At 39.3% G+C, this 19,095-nt stretch overlaps 1 long non-coding RNA gene across 3 annotated transcripts in view; it reads left to right on the top strand.

Annotated features, from left to right (window-relative positions):
- The first annotated feature begins 514 nt into the window (after window positions 1-514).
- LOC137862653 (uncharacterized) overlaps window positions 515-19,095 on the top strand; it is a 237,337-nt gene continuing 218,756 nt past the window's right edge. For all 3 annotated transcript variants that reach the window (XR_011100459.1, XR_011100461.1, XR_011100460.1), the window contains exons 1-2: window positions 515-678; window positions 1,550-1,651. This is a non-coding gene — a long non-coding RNA (uncharacterized lncRNA). The remainder of the gene's footprint in view (window positions 679-1,549; window positions 1,652-19,095) is intronic.

Below are 19,095 nucleotides of genomic sequence, written 5' to 3'. Positions count from 1 at the left end.
CAGAACAAAAGCAGGGGGGAAAAGCCAAAAGTACGATCTGAATGACTTCTGAGTGGCACAGAATGATTTGCCTCCTCATATTTTATCAGGCCAGACTAACGTTGTCTTGACCTTGCCCACCAAAGCCCCAACAGTGTCCTCTAATGCCCAGAGAAAGTTTGCATCGTGTGTGTGTATGCAGTACAAAGAAACGTTGAGCTGTTGGGTGTAGGCCTTTTGCTTGCATCAGCAGAGTCTTGGATGCCACATCGAGAATGGTCCTCATGGGGGCATGGTGTTCTCTGACTGTGTTTGGGTGATGTGGTCCCTAATGCAGCCAGGTCACTGTGACTGCTAGAGCCCAGCTTGGTGTCCTCATCCTCTAATCAGTAGCACCTCAATTAACACCTGAAGTGCTCAATTAACTGTTGAGGACCCCTTCCAAGATCTGAGAGACCCCTCAGGCTGGCTCTGACTGGGACTCTCCAATTAAAGGTCATCGGCAGAAGTAAAGAGAGCAGGTAGGCCTCACGGCTTCAGCTGTGGCTGAGGAGGAAGGGCATAAAATGGCGGATCTCCCCCTTGCTCTAAAGGTTTTCAGGTGGCACTGAGGGGTTAGACAGCCGTCAATCAGGAAATCATCATCAGCTAGGGAAGGAGGAAGGGGGTTAATCCTCCTTCTTCAGCAGGTAAATAAAGGTAAGATGAAGGCCCAACAAAGTTATGGGTGTTCTTTGGGTAAGATGAAGGTTTAGCAGCCTTTGTAAGCAGGCTGGGTATCACTTCGGTGTTTGCCTGATCCCAGAGTAATCCACTGAGATACAATAAATTGAAACAACGAAGTTTTGTGGCTTATAGGCTGGCCCTTTGGGGTTCTTACTCAATTTTTAGAAGAAAATGCTCACGAGGCTGAATTTTTTCTTTAAAAAAAACATATAACTGTACTCTAAACTGTGTAGGCTTAGCCAACTGCATGGCACTTCTATGATTGTTCTGCTGTTTTGTGGTAAATGTTGAAATATTTCCTTAACTCATCTTAATAAAAATAATATTCTTGTTCTAAAATGAGCTTAAATCTGAAATGCAGCATGTCAATGTTAAGGCAAATAATACTTTGTTCGTATTCCCCATGGAATTAGGATAACTGAGCTCATCTTCTTACATGAAAAGGGCCACTTCAGTAGTTACGTTTACATGGTACCATATATCACAGGCAGAAGGGGCTGAGGAGGCAGGGGGTCTTACCTGAATCTCCAAGAGTCTGTAGGATGGGCTTGTCCAGCTCTGGAAAACAAGAGTAGGAAAGGAAGGCTTCACTAAGAGGGAGAAGTTCCTCAGCTGGTGAGGTGGGTTTGCTGTCCCACATAGGCAGCAGTGTTTTCTAAACTTCTTAGTGCTGTGTTCTCCTCAGAGAAAAGTGAGAAGTGAAGCTAGTGGGGCTGGAGACTTCATCCCCTAATTGACTTCACAAGTAAGGAAAAACAGTTCTTAATAGAAGCTGAGAAGTACCTCTTCCCCATAAAGATCTAGCATCTTGTGACCCCTCACTGAGGTTTATTTTTTTCCTCAGGGGACACACCAATATTCGTATGACAAACACAACTCATCTTAACCAGAGGAGCAGCAGCTCTCTGAGGATCCTGACTGGCTGGTGCGGTGTTCATCCCTGAATGTGAGTGAGTAAAGCTTATATTTTTGGCTATGTCTTTTTGCTGGCTCATGTCTATGTTGTCTTCACCTGTTCAGTGAAAAGGCTCTGCCTTATACTGTTAGGGACCACTCTAATGCCCATTAAAGCTGATAGAGATGTTTAACTTCAGGGCATACTGTTATCAGGTGTTGTATCTGCTTCCTATGCCAAGTCATGAAAATCTTAATTAGGCAAAGTCTTCATTAAAATAATTACAACCAAGGAAAACACTGCTAATGAACCTGAACATAGACCTCATTACTGTGTGCTTCATCACAACTCTGTTCCTGTCAATGGTAAATATGAAGATGCTGGACTTGAAGTTTTTGAATCAAGCAGAGTAAGTTACCAAACAGCTCTAATACATACCGTGTAGTTTTCTGAGTCAAAGCTGTGTGATATACTGGGGGTTCAAATTTAGATCACCTCTCTTAATTTTTCTGTTTTGTGATGACTGAGTTTTCCTAGGTTTTTAGCTATATTAGAGTTTTTGCACTGTTTTTCATCACCATAGTATTTGGATATCTGATAAAATCAATAATGATGCCAAAGCAGAAGATTTAATGGTGTCTGTTACACTGTGTGTTTCTCCTCTGCTTGGAGGGGAAAACATAAGTAACAACCTGACTGGGGGGCTGTATACTTGGGTGGCATTGCTATGCCATGGGGTATGGGAATTTGTGTTGCACAGCTGTCACTCATAAAAAAAAATCAGACTATTATTTAGTAAATCTGGGTCTGTATGTGTGAACTGGGAAAAACACTAACCTACCTTGTAAATCTCAGGTCATGCTTGTAATAGTGGCAACCAGAAGCTTACTTGTAAAATAAGGAAAAACTGATCTGGAAATAATTTGAGACAATAGACAGGGTGCCACAGCCCTGTTTCCAGGTTCCTGATTCAAACATAGCTGGTCTTTGTAGGACAGCAGCAAAGCTCCTGATGGCATGGGTCACCAACGCCACACCACAAGCAAGATGTGGAGTCTGTGGAGCACTGTGTTGCTGAAAATATTAATTTGCTTTTGCTACCATATAAGCCACACGACCCTCTTCTCCTACCCTACACTGATGGGCATCCTGTATTGCTCTGCCTAGTGTGCTGGTTCTTCCTGCCTCGGGGATGTATTAGTTACTTGCTTTTGCCTGTACCAAGGTCCAGAAATGGTTAGGGTGGCATCTCTGACAACCTCTTTCTATGTGGATTCAAGTAGTTTACTTAAAGGGGGATTTTTAATTTCCCCCAGAATATGAGGCAGCTCTGTGGCAGTGTCTAGCTTGTGTGGAACAAGGCCGCTGAACTTAAGGCAGGAAATTTAAGGTCCCAAACAGACAGAATCACAAGAGCACAGACAAATAGTTTGCAAGTGTGCTGCACCTGGAGAAAAAAAAATAAGTTGCTTGGCTTTTCCTTTCCTGATGGCACCCAAAGACTGGGAAAGGCTAGCAATATCAAACTGCCCACTGGAGTTGGCAACTGCATAAACCTTGACTGTCCCTCACAAGTGCTTGGACAAACCATTCAAATCCTGTGTGCCTCAAATTATCCCCTGTAAAGCAGGGACATGTATACTTCCTAATCATATATGATTGCTTTGGCACTGAAGTCATGACTGTAAGTTAATATTTGCCCGTAAATGCAGTTGTCAATGTCTTGTGGTTGCCTTGTTCAGCTTCAGAAAAAGTCTTAAACTTTTATGCAGTTAACTTCCATGGCCATTACAGTTTATGGTCACTAGTTAACTACAGCAGGAGGGTCAAATTTTGCAGACTGTAGTTTCTTTTCAGCCTGCAGGATTTCTCCTCCTCCAAGTCCGTTTTCTACTCTTGCCAGTACCCCGCCTTCTGTTTAAAGGCATTAGTAATACCAAATAAAGCTAGAGATGCTCATTATAACAACTAAGTTGTTTCCTTTTTAACCAGAGCAAGTGCTTATGCCAGGTTTGCATGAAGAACCTCTCTGTGTGTCTGGTTTAGGGCACAGTACGCCAATCATTTGGTAGAAGACAAGTGTATTACATGTAATTTTGCTTTTAGCTGTACATTTACTGGAAAGCTGGTATGAGCATTGGTAATCTAATTTTTGTCTGGTTGGAGGTGATGGAAATATAAAGAACGGGAAATAAAAGGTTATTGCCATGTGTGCTGAATTGTGGTTTGGTAGCAGCAGTTGTCTTGTAGTTAAGTGGCCATCAAAACCCTTCTTGGGGTGGCAATAAATTAAAAAAAAAATCAGAAAATATATCAGTTTTCAAAGAGTAAAAAAAAGATGTGGCAATTACTGTGACACAGGTTTGCCGTCTGTTTCTGATTATCCCTTTGGCTGGAGAGTTGGGGTTTCTAATTGTAAGGTTAAGGAATCCTTTTTATCTATCTCTTGCCTCCTAATCCTATGCTAGACAGTATTGTTTTCTGTGCCTTTTGTCTTCTGGGGAAGGAGACAATCTCTGGCTCATGCAAACATCTTGTTAAAGTCTGCTGAGGATTAGGGGGTGTGACAGTTTTCTTGCTGAGCCTTTTTATTGGGGATTTTTATGCCTGCTTTTCAGGGAGGTCTTTGAAATGTCTTTTATGTAGCAATCATTTCACTCTTTCTTTGTTGTCTCAAATGTTGAGGCTGTATTCTTCTCATCTGTTCCTGTTTATATTCTATACTAGCTGGTCATAACAGTTTGGCTTGAAGCTATCATCATGCTGTGTGCTTCTGAATCGCAGGGGTATTGCTAACTGCTCTATGACAGTTGCAAATTCGAGCATTATTTTAGGTCATCTGAAGCCTTAGCGTGGTTGTTTGTATGAAATACAGTTAAAGAGGTTCCAGATGAAAAATAATAACCTAGGAGTTGGGCTTTTCAAGTGTCTGCAGCTAGATACAGGCGTTTTAAATGCTTCTGCTATAATGGGATATGTCCCTCTCAGGGTGGTGTTCATCATAGCAGCTGTAGCCTGGCCTAAACTCCTACAATAATCAAAGGAAGAGACAAGGCTGTCTTGCTGGCAAGGCATTGCTTCTTGACAGAAAAAACTTAATCTGGGAATAAGTTGCTCTTGTGAAGAAATGTTTTGTCCCTCTTCCCCATCGTGAAACCACCTAGCAGTTGGCTACCAACATAATAATAACAAATTAGCCCATACCAGAAACTAAATTTGTAAGTGACTGAAGTTAGATAACAAAAAGACTAATCCTGACCAAAAAATAAAATAATTTCTTCCAATTTTCATAAGAAGATTGAAAAGTTCTGTTAATCTAACATTTCAATTTTGAAAAGCTGGGGCTTTGTCAGTGTTCCTTGAGCCTTTAAGTAAAACAAAAGACTGTTTCCTAATGCCTTTTATGAGCAGCACTCCTATGTCTTGAGCAACTATCTTGATTCAAGAGTCCATGTGTATTATTTTTAAAATGAAATGGCAAGCACGTGTTCTTGCTGACTTTAATGTGGTGTTTATTTTGGAAAGTATGTAATCTCAGGTACCACCTGGGGAGATCAGATTCAAAGTTAAGCAACGAGCCAGGGTTATGTAGTTTCACTGATAGTGAAGGTATCAGAGGCAGCTTTCTGAGACTATCATATGGGTGGGGAAATGGTTGCATAGTCTTCTGCTTTGAGAAGGTCGAGGTAAAAGTGTTTGTAAAGACAAGATGCTGTTTTGATTTCTATTTTTTTAAATATGGCTAAGCTCTTATTACCTTACACAATGTATCTTGCTTATTGTTCATCTTCTTCTCCAGTACTTTCCTATAAAGCTGTTTTTCTGTCCTGATCAACAATTTGCCCCATGTAACACACTTCCACCTGCATTTACTTACAGTTTCTCTAGCCTAATTTCTAGTGTCTAAAGCCATATATAATATTGTTCCAATTCACACTTAACCACAAAACCCACTCTTCCAGATATGACCTCAGTTTATTTTATATCACACTTCTTTTTCCTAAAGTATTTTATACATAGCATAATATGCAATGATACGGCACTGATGTTTATCAAAATTGTTTCACACTGTAGTTATTTCTATTCCTGTCTTTTGGATCAAGTACAGTACAGCTGCAGATTAATACCACCTTCTAAAATAGGTTTAATGTGTTTATTTTCTTACCGCATTCACTCCATCCACTAACTTGTTATATGGATTATATTTAATGGGAATCTTGTGGGGCTATCAAAGGCCATTTATTTTCTATTGAAATAACAATTAAGATAACACACAAACTAATATAGTAATCAAATAAACCTGACAAATAACAAACTTTTTTTTAAGGCTGCGGAGGCATGCTAACAAATCTATTTGATCAATATATGGGATGTGAAAAAAGAGGAGACAAGATTGACTGATGAATAAAATGGAACTGACACAAATAGGCTGACAGCCAGTCGCAAGTCTCTTTAGGGCAAATGCAATTAACTTAGAATAATAGACTCAAATTTGATGGTTAGAAATGCATTTTTATTAACAATCACAGCCTGAATCATTATGCACTCTTATGAATAAAATTGTACTTATACTGAATGTCTGTGTATACATGTATGCATGTACATACAAAAAAGCCTCGTTGAAAGAGAGCTTTATTTTCGTGACAGAATAACTGTATGAGATTTAAAATAAAAAGCACACATAAGTATAAATCTAAATATTCAAACCAGTGATATAAAAATCACATATGTGGTATGCTAGTATTAACGATAAAGGCAATAAGCATTGGTCCCAGGACTGCTTGTTCTTTTGGGACGTGAAATTGCAATCGGGGATTTACAGATTTCATTCTGAGGCAGAGAAGTCATTACTAGAAACATAAGCTCATTCTCTTTACTTTAATAGCTATTTTAAATCATTCATTTAGAAAATACATTAACTATTTATTGTATAGGCAGTACATTTCTATTGGCATTCCATTTTCATGCTTTTTTATAATCCTTTTTAGCAAATTATTTTATTAAAAGAAGATTAGAATTAGCAAAAGGATCCTACCAATTTTTGAAAATGCTACTCTTGAAGAAGAATATTTCCTATTATTAACAGGTATGAGGTATTAAAACTTTAAAGGGACGGAAGATATTCAATTGCTAATGTGTCCTTTTTCTTTTGACCTTCATTGCAGAGGCTGATTGCTATTTGTAAATTACTTTTAAAATTATTAATCTCATTTAATTTCTGAATAAATATAATCTCTTTTTTTTCCCCCAAACATCCTTGGGATTTAGATATGAAAAGAATTGCCTGTAGGATACATTATGGTGCAGAAGTCTTACGTCTTGGAAAAGATAAAATACACCATTTAATGCAGAGAAATTCTAGATAGTATTAGCTTTTTGTAATATGAATATGAAACCATGATACCTACAGTGCTTGGTGCTTAAATATCTTGAGAAGGTGTAATGGTAGGAAGTAAAATGTCTGTACTGGAAGTGTCTTAAGTCAGGTTTCCTCAGCTCAGTGTCCCTGCTGGACTACTCCATGACCAGGGACAGTATAGCGGTGAACTAGGACGCTGTATGGGATGCTCATATAGCTTCTCTATGTGTAAGCTGGTATATATGGTTATGCTTCTCAGACAGTTTCTGGACTGGCTGAGCTGGATCCAAGAAATCGCTATTCTCAGTTTTTTCCACTTTGAAGGAGGTTTTAGTCCTCATTTCCCAGAGGTGAGAAGTACACAGGCATACTGGGAAGGCAGGCTGCCTTGCTTCTGATGGGGGGAGAGGCCTAGGGAAACCGTAGAGAAACAGGGATGGGGTGAGGCTGGGGAATGGATTTCCTGATAAAAACCTGGTGTCTGGGGAGTTCATAGGCTGCCACTTTGGTTTTCTACCTCTGGTTAGCTATAAAGTCATTGCCAAGAGGGAAAACCTTCTCAGGGAGCCCAATGATGGCTGAAGGTTTTCCAGCCTTTTTTTCTTCTCCTATAATCTAGCTCAGGCATTAACAGCAATCCACAGAAAGGTTTCCCAGGGCTGCTTCTTGAATAGCTGGTATTGCCTATTCTGAGAGACAGTATGGGAGGATCAGAGGTTCCAGCATCACCAAACCTGGTGTGGGCCTGAAAGAAAAAAATGAGGCACAAATCATGAGGAAAATGCTCAGGGGCTTGGACTGCTCAAGGGTTCTTACAGAACTGTTTTTGGTGAGGATGGAGTTGGACTAGTCAAGTTCATGGTATTGATTCAGTTTCTCCTTAGTATCTATGTATTTCTGTCACTGGAAACAGCTGGAAAAAGAGTTGCTTCTTGAGTGTGATGCCAGGCAAGAATATGTGTTGTTTTATGACAACAGTTACTTAAAATTTTAAATGAGTAAAATGTCTTAAAACAATTTGCATGGAAGCTTTAGTTGGTAAACAGACTATGGAGACCATATGATCCCTAGATTTAATTGGGGGTGGCTTTTTGCAGTCAATGCACTTGAGGCTTAGTGTGCTGGGTGCTTGGTTCTTTCAACTTACTGGTTTTAGGAGTAAAACATCATTGAGCTCCACACAACGGTTCTGAAGCATGGTGATATAAGAGAAAGGAGAGTCAGGCCCTGCGTGATAGATACTAATTCTCCACTGATGTAATCAACCAACCAGAACAAGAATGACTCACTCCATCAATAAATATCTGAGGGCCTGCTTCGGATCACTTTTAAATTCGTTCACACCAACCTCATTTTGTTTGCTTGAATGGGCTTACTCCTGAATTAGACTGATACATGCAAGAGGAAATCCAGGTCCTTAAGAATGAAATCATAATTAGTTTCTTTCTTAGTAGCTGCTATACTTAAAAACAATAAAATAAAACACAGATGTTTCCAAAGATATATTAGAAAGCAAAAGGGGATGCTTTTAAGAGCATTATTTTTTTCTTAACCCAGTAGCGGTAGAACTGTTGATAATGCATCATACTTACAATATGTTTCTGTTGGCATTCATGCTCTGTGCTTTTTTATCTCCTTTTCAGAAGTTTTTTTCATTAAAAACAGATTAGAACTAACAAAATCTAACTACCAGGTTTTGAAAATACTTCTTCCAAGGAAGATATTTTTCCCCAATACCTGCCATTTTTTCCCCCACTGCATCTTAAACCTGTTCAGGTTCAGAACTGATTTCACCCTTTCATGATCCACAAATATTGAAAGATTTCATTCCCACTCAGTTCAGTTTCCTTGTTTTATTTTTTTTTGTCTGTTACAAATATCGTTTGGCCAAGATGTTCTCAATGGAACAAAAATACTTTCTGTTCACCTCATCCTCAAGCAGGTGCCAGGCAATCTGCAGTAGCTATTCTGCTACCTGAGCAGTGTGCATATTTAGCAACACCAGGCCAACCTTCACTGTCACAGCATGGAAAGTCAAAAATAGATGACAGAAACATATTTCTTTCCATGAAGATTTATGCAGCTAGGTAAAAGCTTCACATTAACAGGTTTTAGTGGAAGGAAATAATAGTTTTGGAATGAAGAACCTAGACTATAATATAAAAAGTCTCTGTATTATATATACACTTGAGTAGATAAGGTTAGAATGATGTATCTGTATATTCCTGCTTTCCTCCATGAGTGTTCTGCCAACAACCTGTTCTCCACATCAGGTATACACCTCTTCCCTTATTAGCATTTGGTGCTGTGACTGGGAAGCTACAAAAAAGTCAATTGCTTACAAAAAGCCATATTTGTAACTTATTTAATGGGCACAGCACTGGCTTACTGTGTGATTCCAGGCTATCCTTAAGGCTGGGTTGCAGTGTACATCATGTTGTGTTACTGCCACAGTTGGGGGGAAGACGCAATATTTTAAAGGCAAAGAATGATGCCAAGAAGAATCACAGATGATGGACCTGGAAAGGACCTCGAGCTCAGCTAGTCCCAGCCTGCATGTGTGAAAGTCTCTGCAGGCTAACCCCTTAGGTGTCTTCTCTCATTTCTTCTGAGACGCCACTAAGTGACAGTGCCTGAAACTCTTCCTGAGGCAGAGTATTGCCTAATCGTCCTTTCTCGGAAGACATTTGCCTTCCATCCAAACTAAATTTTTTCTGCTCCCAAATGTTTCCTGCTGTGGAAGTGGAAAGAAATGTAACTGGGTAAATAATTCCAAGTGGAATAATGCACTCAGCACTGCAGGGTCTTCAAAACTTGATTTTTCTGGACTAACTTGATCTTTTCTCCCTGTTCTTGGTGGTGCTGCTTGTTTATGCTTTCAGAGCAAAGGGTTGCATTTTGTTGTCATGTCTCTTGTTAAAAAATGTGTAACTGTTAAAGATGCCAAGGCAATTGTTATTTCAACTCTTAATTTGCTGAGGTTTGATAGATATTCGGTAGATGTTTTATTATCCCTGGCACTGCTTATTATAAATAAAACAAGGGATTGACCTTGTTTCAGTTTTTATGATAGTGCTAATAAAGTTCTCTGGCTCCCAGATAACAACTGACAGGCCCTGTACTGCAGTGAAAAGTTATGGTGAAGACTCAAGTGATGGTTATTGTCCAGTAAATGTTGAAGACACATTTTAGTAGTATGATAGTCCAAAGTTAACTGTAGTGACTGGTGATTTCTGCCACGGCCAAAATCTGTCAAACTAGGTGCTCAGTGCAGATACAGTTGAGAAGTTCCTGTCCCTGAAAACTATGTAAGTCTATGTAGACAATGGAGTCATGGTGGTTTTGCAGATGACAAGCTATAGCATGGATACTGGTTCATTTTTTTCCTGATGATCACACAGATAAGCTTTCTTTAGGGTGTTAGATGGATAGAAAAATCCATATTTTCTCCAGTTTTACATACTCTTCAAATTGGTTATAATCTTCATCTTCCTTTTTTTTTTTTTTTTTTTGAAAAGGCCTTGCATCATTTTCTCCTGTGATCAGGAAGAGGGCAATGTGGATTCATTTTCTACGTGGCTTTCCATCTGTGTATGGTGTATCTTTTTAATTCCTTAGGTTCAGTTTGAAACCTTCAAAGAAAAATATTTACCTAATTTCAGTGAAACTGCTAATGTTCTCCCAAGAGAAGGTGAATTTCTGAGGGTTCCCTTTATGCTTCTCTTAAAACAAACCCTCCCAAAATATCAAGGAACAAAACCCACAAAATTGCACACCTATATAAAACTGTGCTTTCTTGTGAAACTAAACAGAACTGTACCTCCCTTGGAATTCAGAGTACAGTATAGTTCCCTGATTTTGGAGGAACAGGCTTGTCCAGTACAATTATCCTATTTGACCAGGGCTTGATAGAGTTCATATAACTTTCTTCAGTAATTTTTCCTTCAGAGTGAATTATTCTTCCCTGTATAAGTGAACGGTCAAACCCCACCACGTATAACCAGAGACCCCCACATTTAAAGCTACATGCTGCTCTCTGAAAGCCAAAGGCAGTTTTGCCGTTGACTTTCATCAAAGTAGGAACAAGCCCTGTATTTGCAACTTAAAGCAAGTAGGTTAGAATTATGAAGAATGATTATTTAAAATAGCAATGATGTAATATCAGTGTCAATTCCATTATTTTAACAGATGTAAATTTGCTCTGCTCTTGAACTCTGGTGAATTTTAATGGCAATATTAAAGAGATACTATTAAGACTACTTAAAAGAACTATTTGTAAAAAGTGTCTCCAGTTAAGGAAAAAAAGTTTAAATTGCTTTTTTATTCAGTCTGCACAGTTATTTATTTGAATGGTTTTGTATATTACAAATTAATATGTATTAGAAGATAAAAGATCACACTAATATTACCAACGGTCATGGGATATGGCATAGCCTATACTGTTTAGACCAAGCAAATATACCTCATATCCAGCTGTAGTTTAGGTAGCTTTCACCATAGGACAAATACTGACTTTATGTATGGTGTCCGTAATGTATCTCATAAGTACTTTAGGACTGGCTAACTTTAGTAGGGTACATCTACTTACCTTGCAAGGCCAGTTACAGGTCAATGCAGTGTTGTACCTGGCTGACAACTACTGTCACTTTTCTGGAAGTCAAAGGAATTTAAGGATTTAGAGGTTCTCAAAAGATCCAGTTCTGATTTTACTTGTTGGTTTTCATGCAGCTGTGTTCCAATGGGATACTGATAGGAGAAGGTCAGCGTGGCAGGTCCTGGAGACCTCTTAAAACTTCTGTACAAGGCTATTAACATCTGCTGGTTTAAGAAGGCTTTATTTTGTGGAGTGAAACTTCGTTTATTTTTTTAATAAAGCAACAATCCTGGGGCCCCAATGCAAAGTTCATAAAATTAAATGGAAGATTTTGAATGGGCTGGCATTGCACAAACTAGGTTATCACAGGCCAAAAAGAAGGTGCTGCTACTTGTTTTTCTGGAGGAGAGTTGGATAAGTAATAAAGCAGATACTCCATAAGACTGAATCAGGGAAAGCCATATTCTAATAATTCAATACTGATTTTTTTCATTAAGGGTTCAACAGTTCTGTCATTAAGGTCAATAGAAGTTCTGTCTTTTTTCTGATCTTCATATCATCTACAGTTAGTAAATTTTGGGTGCTGCAATTATTTTTTCTTAGAAACATGCAAAGCACATTTTTAAGTACTCTGCACTGGCAACCACAAACAAGGGTGATCAGTCGGTGATGTTCAGCTACTCAGAATGCTGGATATTTAGAATATCTAAGTATTATCTGCATCTAGCAAATCTACGTTAGCATTGGTACAGAAGTTTTTGCTACTGAGCCCATAGAATGCCTCGAGATAATTGGTGACATGGGGGAGGATGAAACCAGCCTGCAAAACTGGGATATGATCTGTTCTGAGTTTAAAAAGGCTTTGGGCTGAGCTTTCACTTAGTTTGCTGTAGACTAAGTGTTGAACCTGATGTACAAATCTAGCCAAGAATTTTCACATTTCAAAGTAACTGCTTCACCTCAACTTCTATTAATACCTTCAGGAAGCAAGTAGGCTATTTAAATGGTTAATGACTGAAAAGGATTTAAGACTCTCAAACAAAAAGTAAACGTGTTTTTCACCTTAGCCTCATTAGGAAAGGTAAATATTGAGTGCTCTAGTGAAGCTGGACCTTGTGAATCATTTGACCTAACAATTGTTTCTTCTACTAGGCATTTATGAGTGTAGTCTGAGAGCAGATTCTTCCAAGTATTCAGTTTTGATCCAAGAAAAAAATGTCTCTTTCCATTAGGTTTTTATTTCCTCCTCTTGCTCCAGACGAACCGGAATATTACAAAGGGCAAATCCATGAAAGTTTTTCTCCAACTTTCCCTCAGGGGGAAAAGCAGACTTTTTATCTTAAAATGACAGTCTTTCAGTTGTGCAAAAAAAAAAAATAAAAAAGCCTTTCACTTCTTCACTTCTGTAAAAAGCCAGCACGTAGAAAAACCTAGGCTGACCTGTTATGGCAAGGAGAAGGTGAGGGTGCATTCCGACTGTTGTATGCTTCTGTAAATGCAGATTTAGACACCACTGTGTATAAATACAATCTAAAGGAGCAGATTTTTTTTTTTTCTGTCAATAGAAGCTTATGAACTTCTTGCATTGCTCCTCTTTTTCCAGCCCTTGGCCACCACCTCACCCTAGTTTTGACATGACCAGTCCAGAACAAAGTGCTCAGTGCAGCCTGGTTGTAGCACAGTTGACCAAAGCAACCATAGCTTAATCATTTTCTGCTTTTAAAGCAGAGCCAAACACAGCCTAATGGGCAAGTCGCAGAAAACTCAGGAGAGGTCTTCTGCCAAAATTCAAACCCTGTTCTGCCAGCCTGCTTGTAACTTACTGGTACAGTGTAGAGTGCTCTTGAGAATAATAAATATATAATCCCATATCCCACAGTCCATTACCACATAGTGTTTGAAAAATTTCCCATTAACAAAACACAGTACATGCAGGTAAAAATATCAATGTGTCTCATTAGAGGGAGAAAAAAATGGAAAATATGTGTTGTATTAAAGCCAAGTTTTGGGCTCTTGTGCAGAGTTTGAGGGGAAAAAATGTATTTCTGCAGGTGGTCTCTAAAGTGGAGGAAAGGATACAGTTTCTTGGCTATGCTAGCAATTAGAAACAGGGCAGCAACATACCCAAGATGTGGCCTCTAATCTAGGCCAAGGTGTTCTTCATCTTCCTCTTCTATAAGAAGCAGATTCAGCAAAATGATAAAGCACAAGCCGAACTTTGAGCTTATGAGTAATTCTGGTGACTTTGCTCTTGAAATCCTGGTTAAAAGACTGGTATCCAGTGTTTGCCTTGGTTTGTGTCAGTGTTGCACAGATTGTTTCAGGTTGCACAGCAACCCAGAGTCCTCTGCTCTGATTTTCCTCAGCAGTAATAAAGGACTTGTGTGTGACAGAGAGGAAGGTGGAGCTAAAATATGGGGGATTAAACCCTGGGGAAAAATAATATAGAACTGTGCGTGATGAATACACACATTGCAGACCCATGACTTGAAAAGCAAACAGACCAAGCCACTCAAAACTCTGTGCATGTAAAATCTTTTCTTGCCATTTTATAGGAATGCTTGAGATTGAAATCAGTGCTGTGAAATACTGGTGGCAGCAGAAGAATAATACACTGGTATTATTCACTTCAGTGTGCAGCTTCTGCTCTTCAAGTGTCAATAATTGATCCTCTGTTGAACCAGATTATGCCTCGGCACAGAAAAGCAGATGCTCAGTTTGTGTAATGGGGCTGGAAGGAAGCTCAATAGCTGCCAGACACTCTGCCTGAAAGACAAGGTCCAAAGAGACCAAAATCTAATTCTTGTGAGTATCTGAGCAAACCGCTTTTACCTGCTCTTTTCATTGAAATAAATCCATAATTACTGTTCTTTTAAGGGAAGAAGCCTTACTTGTTATAGACTTAGAGTTGTACTCGCTTCTCCTTGGATAAATGCAAGCAGGTGGGAGGATCCTTACGGTTTCCTACTGTCCTTCAGTATAGCTCACACAAAACTTTGTGCAGCAGTTTCTACCTGGGATCTTTGCACCTCATTGTTACTGTAATGTTTCTGGAGAGATCTCTAATCTACGGGGAGGAAAAAAAAAAGAGCCAAAGAAATTGGAAGCTTGGAAGGGGAGGTCTGTTGGTTTTCTGCTCACATAAATTGTCTGCAACGCACACGTGGCCCTTAAAGGGCTGCGTTAGGTGGAATAATTCCCCTGGCAGAGCAGCACCACATGTTTCTGCTAGCCTGTGCGCTCGGTGCAGCTGCACAGCGTATCACATAACGCCATCAACTGCAAGCGTGCTAGCTTGCCATTCCAGTGAGGCCCCAAGACCTGTAAATAGCAATAGCCAAGAAAACCGTGGTGCAGCACTTGAGCTGCAAGACCACGGTCACTTTGCTGACTGCCCAGGGTCTGTATTCGGTGCGTGAGACCTGACAGGTGGCTGTGCCTCACCCAAGGCATTTAGTTTGTCCCAGTTGCATGCCCTGGTCTTGACTTCAGAGCCTGGATGTCTGTAAGCATGGCGAAGAAGTCTTTGGTTTTCCTGGGGGCTGAGGAAGCACTGCAGTATGCAGTCCCACTGGGGTGCTGAGAGGAGCTGGGGCTTTCACATCCTCTTACTGATGTTACACCAAAAAATCCTATGGGCAAAAGGGCATGGTTACACACTCAGATCTGCTGCACGGTCTGCTCTAAACCTTTCCAGTACTTACCTTGTTTATGTGGCAGTGTGCTCAGCTTTCCTGATGTCATCCCAGGACTAGATGATATCCTGTCCCATACAGTGTCCTGAATGTCCTCCTATATTTCCACTTTGCCCATCTTACTATGTAATGAAGCAGTGCCAGGTGTGGTGTGGCAACACAAGGACAGTAATATGGCTGTTCTTCTCCTGTCTTCATCCTTTGTCATACTCAGCCACCTCAGAAAGTTGCATTTGAATTACTGAGCAGTGACAAATGTTTTAGGCAACCTGTAGTAAGACCAAATCTTCCTGACTGTTGCTGGTGACTGCATGTTGGGGATGCTGTTCGAGAGGTTCAAAGACTAGAAATGACATTTTGCGCTGATTTGAGCCATGCAATCCTCCTCTGAGAAGGATTCGCTCTCTGTTCACTATGGACAAGGAAATCCTATACATCCAATGCCTGCCCTGCCTATGTTTTGCAGAGCCCAGTTCTGTCTCTGGGCACTGCTGTTGACACCCAGGTGGGTGGAGAGCAGCTGAGAGCTGCCAGAGCTGTGGTTTTGCTCCTCTGAGCTTCTTGGAAGAGCAACTGGCCAAGTATTAGACAGGACATAAATCACACATTTCCAGGGGTATGGGAATATGTCTTCTGAAGCAAGAAGAGGGAGAAGGATGCTGTGCTCGTCAGGGCCTATGGCAGGCAGGGTGAGAGTGTGATGCCACCTGCCTGGCTGACCTGGAAGGTGCTACCTTTCATTATTTGCATTATTTGTTTTCCCAAGGATGTTGAGACTATCACCATAGTTCAGCCACTCATTGCTCAGTTATCTGACAAGTTTTTGTTTTGTGAAAGTATATTCACATACTGAAAAAAAAACACTTGGGAAAACAATGGTGTTTTACATATAAAACTGTTTTATTTTGTATGAAATTTAACTGAAATGATCTTAATGACTTATGTAAAGTGAAATATTGGGTTTTCCTTTTTCTTTCTCTTTTAGCCCTGGTCTCACACAGGCATATTAATGATTATTTGTCAAAGTCACACTGTTTGCTTACAAGGTACGAAGGCTTTTTAGACACTATAATGACAGCTTTTTATTCACTTGATAATATTTAGAATAAGCCATAAAAGCCAATCTCTGAACGAACAGACCGCTTTTATTGGCTTTTAGTGCTATTACTGCTATCATAAGTGGTAAATTGGCCTAATGCAAGTAATACTGCTGTGTCATACTGTAAAAACCGCTGCTTAGTTTTATATTTTATTTATTTTTCATGATTTTTTTTTTTTTAAAGCAAGGAGACTTCACTATCCTTCTCCAGCTGTTGGTGATTCCCTTCAAGTGAGAGCTGGGGAAGCTTCCTCTGCTGTTTCTTTGCATAGTTATTTTCTTTGCATGATGATTGCCATCTCTGCTGGGACATGTCTGATTGTAAGGTTAGAGACAAAGAGTGAGTCGAGGAAAATCAGCCTGAATTCAGGGTGTCCATCTGCAGAAGGAGCTTTCAGACAACCTTAGGTGAAGCAGGCTCAGTGTATTTATATAACATCAGTTTTTTGATTATGCTTATCTTTGTAATAGGAATATTATTCACAACATCTGCCTCTCTGCTTCCTTTGCCTCCTACTTGCTTGTGCATGCTTTTTTGGTATGTGCATGGATGTTTTTTGGTACAGCCTAAGCCTGACCCAAATCTGAGTGGGTTCAGCAGAGAATCTCCGGAGACAGCCTCTGGGGTTCTGTGCAATGTCCCTGTCTCTGGTAAACACCTTGGGATGATGCTTCCAGCTAGAAATGACAATAAGTAAAACCCCAAGTCATTACAGCTCTGGCTGCTCTGTTGGAAATAAGATATTTAAACTTCTTTTTCCCCCAAAGTGACTATCTGCAGCTCATAGGTCATTTTCCTTTTAAATGATAAATAAACTGGAAACAGACAAACAAAAAATCATTGCTTAGCTGGAAACTGAAATGGACTTCACATTTGACTTTTGTCTTGTTTTGCAGTAGTATTTTAAAATATTAAACATTTAAAATATCTGAAGTCAATACATTCAGTCACAACTTTGTCTAACCAGAATGACCACCAGGTGCCATAGGTTTTTTTCCTGTGGTTATTTTGACTTCTTCTGTCTGTTACCATGTTTTTTATTGTATTATCCCCAGAGTATAAGCATGGATTTCAAAGATTTAAAAATCTAGTAATATAACTTTGTTCCATTTAATTAGTGGATGGAAAAGTTATATATTTTTATATATTTTTATTATACTAATGTGACAGCAATCCTTGAGAAGAAGTGAAGGAAAATTGAAGGGGCTTGCATTTACTTCCAAAATTTATTCTTTTTATCCTCCCCTTTCTTCTCTTTTGCCCATGCACTATAAAAGTGGCCTCTCTTCAGTCAGGAGTACTGACTGATTTATCAACCATGATGTAAGTTTAGGACTTGCAGTCAGCATAGATATGTCTATATGACAGTACTATAAGGCATTAAATTTAAATTTTGAGTCAATTTGGAGTTACACATGTAACAATATGGATTTCCTGGTACACTGGTCTTCTGTTAATCATCGAAAGCGAAGTTAAAATTAGTGTGTCTTTGGCCATTGAACATTCAATGGCTTCAATGTGAGTGTAGCTCCCAGGATGGAAAGTTGAAAGAAGTGCACCTGATAAAAATATGTACAAGAAGCAGTCCTATGAAAGTTTCCGTTGCCTGAGGATGGGCTCTATTTTTCAAAGACTTCTCAAGTTATTTCTAAGCTCCATGTGTTTAGTGAGAATCATGCAAACAAACAGCATGAAATGTGGTGAGAGTTAACCTGGAAGTGCACTTTTTACTCTAACTGTCAACACACAGGTCAGAAACCGTAGGAAGGCTAGAGGTAGGAAATACCAGGCTGAATTTGGCTTAGTGATATACAGTAACAATGGGGGTGAGTGCTGCTTTATCTGAAAATCAAGAGTGAGACGACAAAAACAAATGTTTCTTGTCTGCGAGGGGGGGGAAGTAGTGTTTTAAATTTAGCTAAAAGTTGAATATTTCAAAGCCAAGTGTAACTTCACTGTGTTACACTATGAGGCTGTTAAAAAAAATTACCCTAATGACAGAGAAGAGCCTACTTGAGTAATAATCACAGATTTAACTGAACACATGCTTGAAATTATTTACTTTCAGTATCCTGTGGGAACAGGAAGAAGAATCAGATTCTAACTATAATTTTGACATTAAGTATTTGAGGATATGATTGTATTTTGCCACACGTTAGTTGACATGGACATGCAACCAAAAGGGACAATGTTGTTAAAAGGGTTTAACCTTTTTTGACTACTATGTCTATATGTCATAACAGACAGCTCTCCTCTGTAAATCTGATGTTTGATGCTTGCTTCAGTAGGAGGATAGAGATTAAACCTGTATTTTGCTCTGAAGAACTGAAGCAACTTTATTTACCCAAATCTACGTGTCTACTTCTTAAACACAGGTGCAGTAGTATAGCAGAATGGCGTTGCTACCTGCATCTTTGGTGCTGCAATAACATTTTATTTCTTTTGAAACTGCATTTAGGCATCTTTCTTCAAAGATATGAAGAAACATAATTTGTCAGTAATCAGTTCTCAGATGTCTCAACACTATCAAGGCAATGTTTGTGTTTTTCTGCAGAGCATAACAGTGAGCACTGCATCTACTTTATCCCTGAAGCCTACTGACATATTCAGGCAGAAGTTTTTCTTCCTGCACATATTTCTGCACTGTGTATATTCATTTATGTGTGAGAGAAAACATTATCATGTTTAACTGCTGCAATCATAAGCACATTAAGTAGACAGATAATAAACAATCCATCTGAATTTAT

The sequence above is a fragment of the Anas acuta genome, chromosome 11, assembly GCF_963932015.1.
Source record: "Anas acuta chromosome 11, bAnaAcu1.1, whole genome shotgun sequence".
In the NCBI taxonomy this organism is placed as follows: Eukaryota; Metazoa; Chordata; class Aves; order Anseriformes; family Anatidae; genus Anas; species Anas acuta.
Note: the sequence above shows the minus strand (reverse complement) of the source record. Positions and strands in the feature narration are given on the sequence as shown.